The sequence below is a fragment of the Aedes aegypti genome, chromosome 2, assembly GCF_002204515.2.
Source record: "Aedes aegypti strain LVP_AGWG chromosome 2, AaegL5.0 Primary Assembly, whole genome shotgun sequence".
NCBI lineage: Eukaryota > Metazoa > Arthropoda > Insecta > Diptera > Culicidae > Aedes > Aedes aegypti.
The window spans coordinates 403,895,463-403,909,950 of record NC_035108.1 but is presented as its reverse complement, the minus strand read 5'-3'; the positions used below and the strand labels follow the sequence as shown (position 1 = coordinate 403,909,950).

At 40.1% G+C, this 14,488-nt stretch overlaps 1 protein-coding gene across 9 annotated transcripts in view; it reads right to left on the bottom strand.

The window, feature by feature from the left end:
- LOC5573245 overlaps positions 1 to 14,085 on the bottom strand; it is a 96,559-nt gene extending 82,474 nt beyond the window's left edge. For 5 of the 9 annotated variants that reach the window (XR_002500872.1, XR_002500874.1, XR_002500873.1 and 2 more), the window contains exons 1-2: positions 13,996 to 14,085; positions 13,103 to 13,649 (exon numbers count right to left, since the gene is read on the bottom strand). The gene's annotated coding sequence lies outside the window, so the exon portion shown is untranslated. Of the gene's footprint in view, positions 1 to 13,102; positions 13,650 to 13,764 lie in introns of all 9 variants that reach the window. The other 4 variants (XM_021847221.1, XM_021847219.1, XM_021847218.1 and 1 more) reach the window with 4 other exon arrangements.
- Between the last annotated feature and the right edge of the window lie 403 nt (positions 14,086 to 14,488).

Genomic DNA, 14,488 nt, shown 5'->3' with positions numbered 1-14,488 from the left:
TCCGGCAATACTTCCTCCTCCCAAATCTTGGAAATAACCCAGTGCAGCGCTCTTCCCAGTGGCGGAAGTCTTTCGTCATCCGCGCGTGCTCCCACATATCGGCTTGTGGCACAAAGCCTTTGCGTGAACGGTTAAGCTTCTCGTAGAACTTCCGTGTCTCTTTAGCGCAGAACAGCTCTTCCATCGCTTCGCGATCTCGTTCTTCTCGATGGCACTTCTTTCTTCGGAAGATCGTGTTTTGTCTGTTCCGTGGCTGTTTATACCGTGCCTCGTTCGCTCTCGTGCGGTGTTGCAGCATTCTCGCAAATGCTGCATTCTTCTCATTCTTCAACTGCTCGCATTCGCCGTCGTACCAGTCGTTTCTCCGATTCGGGACCACTGGACCTAGTGCTGCTGTTGCGGTGCTACCTTTGGCGGATCTTATATGCCTCCAGCTATCTTCAAGAGTGGCGGCGCCAAGCTGCTCTTCCGTTGGAAGGACCACTTCCAACTGCTGCGCGTATTCTTGGGCTACTTATGAGTCCCGTAGCCGCTCGATGTTAAGCCGTGGCGTTCGGCTTTGACGCGAGTTGGTCACCGTCGAATGTTTTGAGCGCATACATACAGCAACTAGGTAGTGATCGGAATCTATATTCGCACTGCGGTATGTAAGAACATTGGTGATGTCCGAGGAGAATTTTCCGTCGATTAAAATTTCGGTTAGATTACACTGCGGAACACGTTTTTGTCTCCAGCACCAAAATACCGCTATTCACTTAATAGACCATTTCCGTGAAAAAATATTATTTGATCATGAGCTTTCTATTAATTTACTTGACAAACTTTCCCAAGGAACCCATAAGTTTTGAAGCCTCTAACTATTGAAAAACAATGAAAAACTGGCGGCACAGTAGTTCGCCCCACGGTCCCTTACAATTTATATCTCTCCCACGTTTTTGGGAACCCCTTTTTCTCCTATGAATTTATCTCCACGTTGTGGTGAATTTTGATCAGCTGTTCCTCCGCGGTCTCCACTTTGTTGTTCTTTAGATTCGGATGTGTTTGTTCTGTTTTGGCATGGTGCATGGTGACGTAAAAATTGCTATCTCTGTTGCTCTTCCATCATGGCCGATTGACTGTCCTGCTCTTTGACATTCCCTGCAAGAATTGTTTACATTTTTATATGGAGGAATCGTTGACTTTGTCTTTATTCGAAATTTTGAGGTTCCTCCTTTGATGCCACGTCTTAACGGTGGCAGGAATTCCCACATTCATCCCAGGAAACCACCTTGGTGCTGGTCGTGAAAATGTATATATTTACAGGTTCACCATATAGGGGAACTGTGGGTAAAATGAACAGGGGGGGTAAAATGAACTGGTTTGTGTTTTACGGTAATTATGCAATAAATCTATGCAAAATATTGCACCATCCCTAATCCTCAGACTAAGGACCTATTTTGACAACTCTAGAGCGATCTTGAACTGTCAAAAACTGGATAAGTAAACAAAAACAAAGTACGCCCCTCCGTTTTCTTATATGATGTAAATTTTCACTCGTGAAATTTAAGGTTTTTATGACTTAAATCATCAAAAATCTATTGAACTGCGTAGCACACCATATCTTTAAAGTATTTATGATAAGTAGACGGAAATTGAAAGTATTTTTATCTTATAAATTCTTAGAACAAATTATTTTAAAATGTTGATTCTTTGGGGGTAAAATGAACCACTTGAGATGGGGGTAATATGAACACCATGGCATGGTGAATACTACCGGATTTTGTTTCAGATGCCGAGAGTTTTCCGCAGAAAATACAAAAACAGACATGGACAGCCATCCAAATAGTCGCGGCTAAACGTTCCATCGATTCCGGAATGTCTCTGAGATATGCATTGATCATGTACCAGATGCCGAGAAACATGCCGCAACCCGTTTAATTTGAATGGTGTTCATTTTACCCCCAGCATGTGTTCATTTTACCCCCAGTATATTTTCATATTACCCCCATTGTATGTTCATTTTACCCCCAAGTATATGTTCATATTACCCCCGTCACATGTTCATTTTATCCACATGTTTGGAACATTGCCTCTGTGGAACGAAATTTTCAAAATTATAATAATGTTGATAAAATTCTATTTCCATCACAATATTTCAACTTGTTACATTGCATAAACATCCTTCTTCAATTCTGAGCAATTGAAAAAGAATCTGACAGCTTCATAAGCAAGAAAACTTGAAAATTGCTTAGGGTGTTCATTTTACCCCCAGTTCCCCTAGGAACCGTAGTTTAAGGCGAAGTAGGCCATCATTGAAATTTGTACGTGTCGTTGATGATTGTTGCCAATTCATCTCACGATTTCGAATCAAAGAAAATCAGTAGGTTTTGCACTGACACAGCTGAAAAAGTATCAGCATACTTTATGCATGTTAGCGCGTACAGTGGTACATTTTCAAACTATCAAGACTGAGTTTTATCACTTTGGAATGCAAGCTGAAAAATCATCATTGTTGTCAAAACGAATGACAGGCTACTTAGCCTTAATTGCGTGCGAATGGCGAATACATATATTCCCCCAGCTAATTTGAAGGGGGAAGAGAACCATCCACGACCACCATATAGATCCTCCATATCCTTCGCATGAAGCTACTGGTACTCCGGTTGAATGGTTCTCAAAAAGGGTCCTGCTCTCCCCTGGTTTTGTTATCAGAGGAAAACTGACGACGAAAATTCCACTGCGTGGGAGCAAATTGTTTGCTGTTTGCTCTCTACTGGAAAACCGGAAGACTTCCTGTACCGAGGTTGCAGGAGCTCCTTGATCGTCATATCATTTTATTTGAATTAGGTCCAGCTTCCATGGGTACCGATTACCGAGGAATAAGTACAATATGCTGCAGCGCAGTAAAATTTTCGTGGCTAGTTTCCATCGGTCGCATAACCGTAAGAGAACAGGACCCTTGTCGAGGACTTTCGCGGAGCACCACAGCAGCTTCAGCCAAGGGATGAAGGCGATGTATAGGATTCCATCCGTACTGGGATGTTCTTATGATTCTGGTAGCGGTCCGTATTCCGTTTTGGGATATTCTTATCATTCCGTTAACGGTTTGAGGATATAAAAGGATAATTGCTGCTCATTTTTTTTTTTCAATGTCGAGAGTCACTTTTGTTGTGTGCTGGAATTTGACATTTCATTATGTCTACAAACATTCATTGCAGGGGTGTTATAAAATATTGTGGAAAAATCTCCACTCTGTATGCTCATAGGGTTGAAACAACTGTGCCGCACGACGATTTTAAGCTCAAAATGTAGTGAATTTTCAAGTTTTTAAAAAATTGTAATCGAATCAAGACTGCACATAAATAAAATCTAAAAGCGTCAATAATCATTAAAAACAATCATCTTTAGAAGAAAAATATAAAAACTGGGGGTAAGGTTTGACGGAAATGGTCTATTAAGGGTTGCTGAATCCATTGCCGTTTTCAGAAATATCATAGCACGTCTAGTTTTTAAGATATTGACTGTTGAAAATGCAAAAAATGACTATTTCAGCCAACTTGCATGCAAGTTTGCCAACTTGTAAGGTAATATATTGGCTTAATTTGCCACAGAATTCAAACTTTATGTGTATAACAATACTTATCATCAAAGTTTGTATTACTTTCGATACGGAAAAGTTATTTTTTGATGGTTTAGAGAATTGTTGTATTTTGCCATATAGAAGAAACGAAAAATTTTATATGGAGACTGCAAGCATGTTGAAAAAATCGGTTTAATCGAAATTTAATCGCGCAATTTCAATCAAATTATGTCTGAAATGAAAGTTCAAGTTCTATTTTGCATGTTTGGTGGATTAGATTACAAAAAAGTATGATAAATTGTACTTTAAATTTCATGTAAACATTAATAAAACCAGTGTTTTATACAACTTTGGCGACCTGTAGCTACAAATTGTGACGTGCTGGAATATTTCTGAGAATGGCACCAGATTCAGCAACCCCAAATCTACTAGAGACACATCATTTGATCCTTGAGACACGCAAAAATGTCATTTTTGTTACGCTGTGTTATCGGGGGATCTCCAGGTGGCCTTATGGATATCTTTGCGGGGGAAGAAGGTGCTTCGGACTACCATACCACGAGAGGCTGCAAAATTGACGCATCGTTGGCCGTTGTCGTTAGATACGGCGTGCAGGCTATTCCACCCGATCACCGGTCTGTACATTTCCTCTCGTCCTATCTGTGCGTTCATGTCGCCAACAACGATTTTCACGTCACGCTGAGAGCATCCGTCATACATCTGCCCAGTTACGCGTAAAACATCTCCTTCTCGTCGTCGGGTTTCCTTCCGTGTGGGCAGTATACGTTGATGATGCTGTAGTTGAAGAAACGGCCTTTTAATCTCATCTTGCATATCCTTGCTTTGATCGGCTGCCACCAGATAACGCGTTGCTGCATCTTGCCCAATACTATGAAGCCAGTTCCTAGCTCATTTGTGGTGCCACAGCTTTGGTAGAAGGTAGCTGCTCGATGCCCGCTTTTCCACACCTTCTGTCCAGTCCAACAAAGTTCCTGCAGCGCTACGATATCGAAGTTACGGGGATATAGTTCGTCATAGATTATCCTGTCGCAACCTGCGAAACCAAGTGACTTGCAGTTCCATGTTCCAAGTTTCCAATCGTAATCCTTATTTCGTCGCCTGGGTCTTTGCCGATTGTTCCGGGTCGTATTATCTCCTATGTTATTCGCAATAAGATTTTTACGGGTGGCTTATTGGGCCTACGTCAACACTTCTGTCTCGCTGAAGCGCCATCGTACCAGCTCTGTTTAACGTCCCAACTAACACTAGGACGATCGCGCTGATACCACCTTGGATTTAGCTCTGCGCGATTCAGCATTTCTTACTCAACCGCTGGATACCAAAACAGACGCTGTTTGAGCCGCACCTCCTGGTGAACAGACGCTCGAGACGTACCTCCTCAATCTAGCTGATGTCAGAAGGACAACAGTGCCCAGGCTGCACTACCAGCTAAGTACGCAATCCTTAGCTGGCGGTCTTCGTCATCGTTTGACCCGTGGAAGCGTGAGGTAGGAACTTGTGAGGACCAGAGCTGTGTTAAACGCTCCTTCCTAGTTGTCGACTCACCGTTTTGCAGCCCGGTCAATGGTGCGCGGCACAATACTGTACCAGTGCCCGCCATGTGCAATGATCGAGAAGGGAATTTGTTGATCGATAAGACGGCGTTGGCTGCCAGGTGGAAGGAGCACTTTCAGCAATTGTTGAACGGTGAAAATGGAAATGTAGCGAGGAACAGGATGAACATAGATGATGACGATCAAGCTGTGGACCCACCGACCATGGGAGAGGTTAAAAAGGCTATCAGCGAGCTGAAGAACTTTAAGGCTGCTGGAAAGGACGAGATCCTGGTCGAGCTTCTGAAGCACGGAAGTGAGCAGCTTTACAGAGAAATTACCCTGCTGAATTCGGCGTAAAAAATTCTGTCACGCATCCTGTTTAACAGACTGAGACCGCTGGAGGAGTCCTTCGTCGGCGAATACCAAGCTGGTTTTCATGAGGAGCCGTTCGACAACGGGCAAGATGTTTAACTTACGAATGACCCTAGATAAATTCCGGAACTATAACTTGCAGACTCACCATCTTTTGTTTTATTTCAATGCGGCGTACGACTCAGTGAAAAGAAATGAGCTGTGGCAGATAATGTATGAACATGGTTTTCCGGCGAAACTAATTAGGCTGGTACGTGCTACGCTGAATGGTTCAAAATCAAGTGTTCGAATCACAGACGAGGCGTCAACCTCGTTCGTGACGTTAGACGGGTTGAAGCAGGGAGACGCATTTTCGAATTTACTGTTCAACATTGCACTCGAGGGTGCTATTAGAAGATCTGGCGTGCGGAGAAATGGCACTATTATCACAAGGTCGCATCGAGGTCTACAAGCAAACTGCCACGAATACCAACACACAATCAATCTTACACAAATCGATTTCCTCAGAATGAACCGTGTCGATGGTTGTTTGACGTCATACGAGCTTTCTGTCTACGTCAGTCCAACAAGGAAGTGAATGCTCGGCAGCAATTCTGTTTATATTTTCTCTCTCACAGCAAAGAAAACTAATGTTGTGACATTTCTCATAGCAAACAATGCTCCTTGGCTTTGCGGACGATATAGACCTCATTGGTATCGATCGCAGGTCAGTTGAAGATGCCTTCATGCCTCTGAAGAGGGAGACAGCAAGGATAGGCCTGACCATTAATTCTACCAAAACGGAGTACATGGTTGCTGGTAGAGATAGAGTCAGGCATGGTGGTGTAGGTGCTGAGGTAGTGTTTGATGGGGATGTGTTTCCCGCGGAATGAAAAGACATGTTGCGGCTACGAATAGAGCCTTTTACGGACTATGTAACCAACTTAGGTCCCCAACTTAGGTAGCTTGCAAACGGAAACAAAATTCGCCCTGTATAAAGCATTGATTCTTCCGGTGGCTCTCTACGGGCACGAAGCGTGGACGTTGAAAGAGGCAGACCGGAAAGCTTTCGGTGTTTTCGAGCGTAAAGCGCTGCGGACAATACTCGATGCGAAACTCGAAAATGGTGTGTGGCGCAGACGCATGAATCACGAGTTGTATCAATTCTGGACAAACATTTGAAAAGGGCCCAAGAGGTCTTGAGCCTTTTTTTAGAAACGTTGATTTTGAGCCCTTCTCAGCCCGCCCACGCAAACTAACACCACTATCAGAAAGATTGGTGTTAGCTCTTCCTGATAGTAGTATTGGTGAGCGTGATTGAGTTGAATTGGGCTCAACAGCGTCTTGCAAAGCCAATGTTTACCAATGTTGATGTGCCCTTTTGAAATGTTTGTCCAGAATTGTACAAAGATGCGAATATTATCAAGCGTGTAAAATACGGCATACAGGCAGTACTCTACCAAGGATCCGGTAAACACACTGAACAAGGCAAGGGTTTACAAAATCAGTTGCCCTCACTGCAACAAGGTCTACGTTGGTCAAACAAAGCGATCTCGCGACGTTAGATTCAAGGAACATTTAGCGGAAATAAGAAAAGCTTAAAAGACGATAGACAATGCTCACGATTTCAAATCTAAGGTAGCAGAACATGTTCTTTTCAATTACTACGACGGATACTAAAACTTTGCGAAATGTTTTTTTTACCTTGGAAATTGGATGTGGCGGAGAGTCTAGAAATTTGTTAACAGGTACCTACGACGCTACTCAACAGAGACCACAGCCACGGCAATACATGGCTTTTTAACTTGCCGTCACTCGCTGCTAAAATGATGAGCAACAAATAATATACACTTTCAAACGAACATTAGTTTTGTTTACCTTTTAGATTCTAATAATTTAATCAACCCCACATTTTAAGCTGCATTTGAAAAACAGGACTAATCATTTTTCGAAGTTTTGGCCTATGGGCGGTATCACTGTGCGTCGACCGATCGTAAAGGTGGAGAAATTTTCCAAGCTTCGGTTACAGGTATAGGAAGGTGCTGGCTGTGCGCTAACTTTTCAGACATTGTAGAATAATGCACTAATGGTGAAATTAATGTACACCGTAGATGGCGCTATATGGGTCGTACATCATGGAATGGGTCATTGTCTGTTTCCATTTTTCTTCATTCATAGCCTAAGCAGGTGGTCTCACAGCTGCAATCGGAAAACTTTGTCCAGCGACATTTTCTTCTTCGATAGGAAACTCCCGACCGGACGATCGGTCAAATAAAAGCGAATGATGCAATAAATTAGAAATACAGCTACTTTATTTCTCCCCTAAGCACTATAAGAATGGTCCGGAGCTTTACGGTGTTCCTTTAGGTGACTAGAACGAAAAGAGCAATTTTCTCAACAACGCTGGATAAAAAATGGTTTGTAAGGAAACCGTTTTCAGTGAACTTGAACTTCATTATGTTCCAGTTTGATCAGCTGACCTTTGAGAACCGCGTAGAAAAAAGAAGCGCAGCTTGAAAAATCATCTATAGTTACGACGACATGACTATTTTTTACTCCACAGTGGCAACTTGAAAGATAATAGTCCATCGCCTATGGAGCAACAGGAGCCAAACTAACCCTTAGGCAGCCGTTGTCTTTGATCTTTCATCTCTTGCTGCTGCTATAGTTAACTAGTTTGACCTACAGAAGATAAAGAGAACACAATTTACGTCGAAGAAAATTAGTTTCTCCAACATTCAATACAATTATACACAGATGTTCTATTGGATTTTCGATGTATTTCGTCTTCTAGTTTTCAAGCTAGCTTCAAGACCAGTCTTACTTCGCACTTCTTGGAAATACGTCCCCAATGGCACAGAGCCTGCTTATTAATTTAGTGTTTTTATGAGCACTTCCATAACTATCAACTGAGAGCTTTCTTTGGCAAAGTTGCCATTTTCGCATTCGTATATTATGTGTTAGGTACGATGATACTCTATGCCCAGATAAGTAAAAAAAAATCATTACGAAACGATTCTGATCCAATCGGGAATCGAAGCCAGACGCCTTCAGCTTTGTAGCCGTTGACGATACCACTTGGCTAATGAAAGTCCAATTCATCAGTGAAATTGTTAGCTGCAGCGGTACATGAAGTATAATAAACAAAACGGTAAACAAAATGTTAAGAATAGATTGATTTAACACCTAGAAATCAGAAATAAATTTAATGTTCGAAAAGATTTTAAAAACGAATTGAAAAAAATCGATTTGACACAGATTTTACGTGGGTGAAATAATTCAAATCATTTAACCTCCGTTAATCGATCGCTTCTAACCTATATAAATAAGTAATAGCTACCTACTACAAGTTTATTGACCTAATTTAGTCGCTGACGGCACGTCGCATTTAACCACTGGAAAGGGCAAAAACAAAATCGTGGGAATATTTCCCATTCCACCCAGCACGGAACGGGGAACTTAAAGGTGAGCATAAATATTTGACTGTGTTTCGTTTTATGAATGGCTCATTAAGGGAGGTGGCCTTCGTCTGGATTGGGTGGGGCTTCTATATTTTGACGCTTGGCTGAATTCCTATCGTCAAAGTTAACTGCTTTGCAAACAGGTATTTTGCTGAAACTTCAGAGTTCTTGAGGAACCTGTGAAGAATAAAAAAATAAATGTACTCAAGAAATTTTCGTTGGAAACATGGAAGAGATTATCAATGGAATTTTTTCCCCAAGGATTTCGATGCAAAAATCTTGTCAAACGCTTACAGTGATTCCTTGTAATTTCGTCAATTATACCGTTATCCGTGGGGTAAATTGATCACTACTTTATTACTTTTGGTTATGTTATCCTTAGGAATTCAAAGAGTGTCAAACTATGTTTGTAAAAATCAGTACTCCATTGACCTTTTTTTTAGTTTTTGCAATTGATTTTTTATGAAATAACATTGAGCATTGCATAAAATAAGTTTTAATATAAAAAAATTAAAATCACACACTAGGGCGAAACAGATCACCATGTACCAAAGCAGGTTTTAGAATGAAAAATTCCCTTATCTACTGAATTAGGGTCTTCTGAATCTAAGAATGATGTCAACTTTTTTACAACTTGGGGATTTGATCATTTTATTGCAAATTTAAACTTTACAAATCTACATAATACGCCAAAAGACGACTTGTATTGAAATGGGTACGGCATTCACAACACAACACAACAAGAGCTTGTTTGTGGAATGATAGCCCTTGCCACACTGAACAACTTTGTCGAAGACGCCTTCTTTCTAAGTGGTCAGGCTACTGAGCAATGCGCAAAATAAAGAAATCCATACTCACTAGCGCCGCCTAGTGACAACATTTTGAAACTTTCGGCTGAAATAATGTTAGCCTTCGTGATACTGAACTTTGCCGAAGACGCCATCTTTCTAAGTAGTCAGGCTACTTAGCTATCCACAAAACAAAAATTCCATACTCACACATTTACACATTAACACATTCTAATAATAAATTGAAGATTGTTTTGTTTGAGATTTTTTCATATTCCAAATAATTCAAATACTAGTTTTGCAAGTAAAATCTATGAAGAATATCATGAACGTGTTTTTTAATACTAAGATTGTTCTACTCAATAGTGTTGAAAAGAAATGCCATACACTTCAGATTTCACTAAAACTGGATATGTACCTTTTTACTTTTTGGATGCACTTTTCAGAATATTTGTTGTTTTTTTTACATATAAACTCATCAAATAATAAGTAGATGAAAAAACCGAATTTAGTACTATACCATTTAATTCCACTAGAGTTTGTATCCTTTGACAGATACTCGACTTAGTTTTTGCCGGGAATCCCGGGGTTGTTGGGAAGCTAGAAGTAGATTTTGCAAGAATAAAATACGCAATTTAACACAACACACCAACTATCCACAACTTATCGAATCAAGTTAAACATCCCTCGATTACTAACTTTTGTCCTTGAACAACCCTCTGGAACTTTTTGGAAAATTATTGCAATGCGATGGATTCATTGTGAACAAAATTTCAAGTGATTTTTTCACATCGAATGTTTTTTTACTCATCCATTCATAGATATTCCAAAATATTACTTTATTCTATGCATTTGACTTTAATTTTTGACCATTTACATATTCAGATGGGTGCACAATGGACGAAAAAAAAATGACGTTTGGCCTAAACTAGTTTAATCGCCTTAATTGATGAAATGTGTAATCTGAATATGTTATTTGGCGCTTTTATTGTTTCAGAAGGGGTTATTCACATATTACGTAAGCTTTATGTTTTTAGAAATGCAATCATATTTGGCTGAAAGCACAAATTTTGTTTGTATTTCACCGAGTTTGATCAAAATGTGTATGAAGAGTGGTTAAATACATTCTAATTGAGCTTTGTATGGCAAACATCGTCAAAATATATGTAAAATATTGAATTATTCAAATAGCTCTAACTTGAAAATCGGCAAATTTCTGTAAAAAAATAAACGTTTTTTGTAAGATCTCAGGATGCTTCTTGATGTGCAATAATAGAAATGGCTGCGACATGGTGAGACAAAAGATGTTTTCCATGTTCGAAATCATCAAAATACTAAAGTGTAATACTGAATAGTATTAAAACTTCAACCAAATATATTTCTTACTATCCTCATGCTCGATGAAAGTGTTGAACCATAAGATTTCGAATTGTGCATAACTTTGGGGAAATATCGCATATCTTAAATATGAATTTTGTACTTATTTTATTGTTACAGTTTTCAATTTTTTGACTTCAGCCAATTTGACATCAGAAAAGTCAGAAAAAAAATGAATTTTAGTTCAATTTCAATTAAGGATCATATAATATAATAAATGAGGTATATTTTAAAATTTAGCTTAGCTTAGCTTAGCTTAGACTGACTACACATATCAATGGTTGCTATTCCGTGATTGACCGGAGTCAGTGAAAATGCACAAAGAATCAACTAGAAGTTCAACTGGGATTGGCCATAATCTTCTTCAGTGTGCATAATTCAGTACCTCTATTTATACAAGGTCAATAACGGCGCCGGCCACGTCCTTGCAGTCAGGTGGGATTGAGGGAAGGAATGTTAGTGTGTAACCTTTGCTATTTGGAGACCGTTATTGCCTCTGCATCTCCACAAAGGTTACTGGGAGGGATGTTTGTTAATGAGGAGGATCGTTGGGTCAAAGGATTCACTTTGATACGCGATTAGACCATGATAAACAATGATTTGTGAGATATATACATGCTTATACGTAAATATAATTGTTCATATAATTTCTATGTAGAGGAAAATTATGCCGACACTTGAGGTGACGAACCATTCAAAGTTTGTTGAACAAATACCTAAATGTAACATTCCTACAGCTGTCAGTACGAAAGCATGTGTTATTATATTTTACTCATTTTAAAAGAAACAAAAGACTCAATTGGTTGGGACATCATAGAACACTCTTATTCTTATGCCGACACTTACAGTGGTGAACCATCCAAAGTTTGTTGAATAAAGTGAACTTTTCGCAAGTCTACACTTGTAGTGTCGAACCATTCAAAGTTTTTTTTAATTACAAAAATAAAGGTATATAAGGGGTGTTCTGAAAAAAAATGTTAAACATAAATAAATCATGAATCAGAGTTTGTGTCGACACTCACAGTGACGAACCATCCATAGTTTGTTGAAACATCATATTTACATCCCACCATTGTAACGATTAAATGTGCAGTCATACATATTTTATAGATTAGAAATAGTAGCATGAAACGAGCTCACCAATTGATCCGTTATCCTTGACTGAGCAGCCACAATCCACTTTCAGCTTCACTCGTTTGCTCGGCTAGCACTCAGAAAAAAAAAATGGGCGCGCGACCCGAAAAAAAAACACGGACGACAGCTCGGGCTTTCTTGACGCACTGCCCAGGAGCAAGCGTCAAGGTCGTCGAAAGATCAAAAAGAACGAACCGATCGTGGCACTTTTTAACTTACTCCAACCGAACTCCCCGATCACGCCACTTTTTCACTTACGAGATCGACGCGCGATATGTTTGATCCTGCCCTCGTCGCTCGCTCCGGCAAAAGCAAGCGTCAAGGTCGAAAGATCAAACAGAACTCTAATAAATGAGGTATATTTTAAAATTATACAAAAACTTAAAAATCTCAAAAAAGTTTTTGGTAGTTTTCGCCGCAACCTTTAAATGGAGCCCGACCTTTGTGGGGTGGTCAGAAATGACAACAAATCCAGTACAGACAGAGTGAACTATGATTGATTATTGTATTTTTACAGCCGATTTTGAGTCCGATAGAAGTTTTTGGTAGTTCTATGGTGTCTGTATGGAATGTTCTAGAATCGGATTATCAAAGCAGCATTACCCCGAATGACCCGTAACCCCGAATTCTAATATCATTCGGAAATGTCATCAATGCCATCTTGTCAAGATAATTGTAAATTCGGGGAAATAGCATTCGGGGTGATGGAATTCGGGGTAATTGTATATTCGAGGTGATGGCATTCGGGGTAGATTTGGCGAAAACTAAAGTGGACAACCAATGAACAAAAAAGGACCACATTACCTCGTTGATTCGTTCGGCTATTGTAGAATTTGCATATTGTCGTTTTCTTTAGTTGAAAGATTGTCTACTTACCTATAATGGTACAGACGATGTTTGCCTATATGCGTGTTTTGTTAATCCGAATCAACAGTATTTTTCGTTCGTAGTATCCTCTTCGAATAATGATTTCTCCGAAAACGAATCACCTTTGGCAGAGAGAATGGATGAATCAGCAGCAAACAACAATGGTTCCACTGTGAGTATACTTTTTGTTGTTGTTATCGTTGGCAGTCAAAGCCCCGAAGGGAATTCCTCAGAACTTCTATTTTTCGCCCTTCTTTTTCTTCAATATTTCTGAGAAATAAGGTTTTCTCACTCTAATAGCAACAGCACAACGAATATCACTTTTCTCTCGAGATATGCGATTTTTTATCACATTTTTCCACAACACGCTAGAAGCTCACTGAAAACGCACGTAGCATATTTCTTTATTTGGCCGAATTTTTCACCATCGAATTTCACAACACTGACTACTGATGCGAAATTTTTCCCATTTTGCTATTCCCTCATAATTCAAGGCATGTGACGCCTCATGTGTATTCCTTGATGCGTTTCACAGGCTCAGCAGCTGTAAAATTTCCTAAAAAAGAACGAAAATATGCTTTTTTCCACGCTAACCTAATTTTCTCAGCACTTGCTGCGCGAGAAGCATTCGGTTGGAAAATCAACTTTTCTTCCCTACGGCAGGCACATACACAATCCGAATGGATCGATTTTCCTTACTGCTGTGTCGCACAGCATTCACAGTAATTCCCCAGAAGGATTTCCTTTGAATTTAATCACATTCCATGTAAAAAGTCACACTCTTTGTTTCAATTTTCCGACATTGAATCAACTGCTGTGGAAAAATGCTTCTTTTTTCTCGTCTTACAGCAAAACTTCTCAAACCACATCACTGGATTAAAACTGAACAAAGTCGAACTCACGGAGATTTTCCCATAATCGCGTTTTCCTTCCTGGACCGAAACACAACGAATGAAGCGCAGTATACAGTCTCTGCAAGCTCCAGCCTAGGGGAGTACCATAGCAAGCAGCTTCGGGTTCAAATTACGCAAGAGCAGCTTCGTTTGCCGACCGGTGTGATGGAAAACATCTTTCCCTCGAAGGGAGAGCGAGCTTTCATCGTCCTGCTGCATTTACTTGCGGCTGAGGAAAAGCGTCGGAAAGCTTCCGGAGAGGGAGAGCGGCCGGCACGCTAGCTGGATCATACTAAAAAGAGTGTTTCTCCTCTCTGCTTTTCATGCTCGTAAACATCGAAGCAAAAGCGTCTGGCGATGGTTTTGACTCAGAATCACGCGATTGGTTCTAGGTGAGAACAATACAGAATGATCCTGAGGGGCATTATGGATAACTTGTTCTTTGATATAACGGAATTTTGGGGCAAGTGTATTGCTCTCTATCTTTGTCCGAAGCTTATCA